The 2,010-nt window shown below is 44.0% G+C and overlaps 1 pseudogene; it reads right to left on the bottom strand.

Annotated features, from left to right (window-relative positions):
- Window positions 1-640: 640 nt before the first annotated feature.
- LOC131273607 (calcium-binding and coiled-coil domain-containing protein 2 pseudogene) lies at window positions 641-1,807 on the bottom strand (annotated as a pseudogene).
- Between the last annotated feature and the right edge of the window lie 203 nt (window positions 1,808-2,010).

A 2,010-nucleotide genomic window follows, 5' to 3' on the forward strand; every position in this document is an offset into this window, starting at 1 on the left:
CATTAAGCAAGGACTTACAACAATAAAGTTATGTGCATAGGAAAGATCAAGGAGTAGAAAATGTCAACCAGAAAGGAAAAAGATTTTCCGTGATTGAAATAACATTTCCTATTCTTGGTTAGAAATAAGATGCTCCTGCTGGGAGCTGAGAAATTAGGATGAGAAACCTCTGGTATCCAAATTGGATGACCGAGTTCTGTGCTATGCCATTTTGATTAGTCTAATGCAGTCAGAGAAAGAGGCCTGAAGAGGAAGAAATTCTCAACCTTTGGTTCATCTCTAGCCCCAGCGTTAGATCAGAGGACTGAGTACAAATACACTCGAAGCCTGATCTTGAATGGTAGCAGGACAATTTGGAGAGCTAAGCAGGCCTGTTGTGAATAGCCAGGTCAGTTTCATCCCAAGGCCCTTGTGCAGGAGACCATTGGAAGAATGGGTGCATAGGTGAGAAGCTGATACAGCTAGAGAAATAACCCACAAAGATGGAAGCAACAGCCCTTACCACCACCCTTCAGATAATGGACATGGCTCTAACTCTAGGGGCAGCAGGGTTGAATAAACCCCTAATAAATTTCAGGCTAGACAGGGTCTTGAGTCATAACTCAAAGTAGAAGCTTAGGTCCTACTCTATCAAATACATCTACAATGCAGAGCCAAGAGGCTGTGACACCTGTCGAGAATGGCAGAACACATGGTCTTCAAAGATCTGCTTCTCGCCTGCTAGGAAGATCTTGTCACAAAGCGGACAACTCAAACAAAGGGTCGGCATGTGCTGCTCCAAGGTGTGTTCATCAGTATCAATATCATTAACAAAGTCTGCTTGGCGGGTGAACGTTCTTGATGGAGAGCAGACGAGGGGCAGTACTTTCTTGGATACCAGAAAATGGGTTTCCATCGACAAGTCCAGGATTTTGTCTCTCACCTTCTTGAACTGAAGTAGGCCACTTGATATGGCAAAGAATAAACATCTAGACCCACTTAATTCAGCAATCTGATGCTCTCTCTCTTCGAAAGATCATTTTCTTCTTTTATTCTCTCTGATGCTGCAGAACTTTACAAATGAACTCATTCTCACTCAGTCTTTTTGACAGGTCAAAGTTTTTGTCTGTTAGCTCCTGCTGTTTCCTTGTTGCAGTAGTTTCCTTTTGCTTCATCTCCTCCATGGTCTGCTGGAGGTTGGCTGGTACTCCCTGTTCAGGTAAATTGAGGAAGAGCTGGCCATTTTCCTGTTTCAGATGCTCCAACTGTTGTCCTATCCTGATCTCCTTGAACATGCTTCTCCTTTTCTTCCTCTTGGATTCACAGCTGGGTCTGAAGCTGATCCTCTCTGACTCCCATCTTCTCATTTGCTGAGGCCGTCTTCTGGTTTTGTTCTTTGAGTTGAAGCAATTCTGTCTCCCGACAGTCCTTCTGCTCTTTCACTTTGTTTTCCAACTTCTTGTAGATATTTTTTAGGGTTTTTAGTTTCTCCTGTAGGTCCTGCATCCTCTGGAGTTCAGTCTCCATTGTCTGAATTCTGCTTCTGAAGGCTGAGACAGATGTTCTGCAGCTCCTGGTTTAATTTGCAAAGCTCTTTTTCATGCTGCTCAATCTCTTCTAACTCTTCCTGAGTCGTAACAACTAGGATGTCTTCCTCATTTTCTGGGTGGAACTGGAAGGGGATACTTGCTCCCCGGACCACACCATCCTGACCCACATGGCAGAACTGGTAACAGTCATCATTCCGGGGCAGGTCACAAGCTTTGAACTGAACTTCCTGCGGTTTGGCTGATTCGCTGTTTAGGTCAATGGGCAAAGTAACCCACATGAAGGTGTAATACCCACGGATTGTCTACCGTCCCACGTGCTGATCCAGGCTGGGGGAGAGAAAGGAAGAACAGGGCGCTTGATAATGTTGTAAGTGACTTTTCTTTGGACAATTTTTTTTTTTAACTAATTTTCTGGTAATAGAGGAGTCTCTATTGCAGTTTTCACTTTGAGTCCTATAAAATGGAACAATGACACTTTTCC

This window comes from Dasypus novemcinctus, chromosome 16 (genome assembly GCF_030445035.2).
Source record: "Dasypus novemcinctus isolate mDasNov1 chromosome 16, mDasNov1.1.hap2, whole genome shotgun sequence".
Lineage (NCBI taxonomy): Eukaryota > Metazoa > Chordata > Mammalia > Cingulata > Dasypodidae > Dasypus > Dasypus novemcinctus.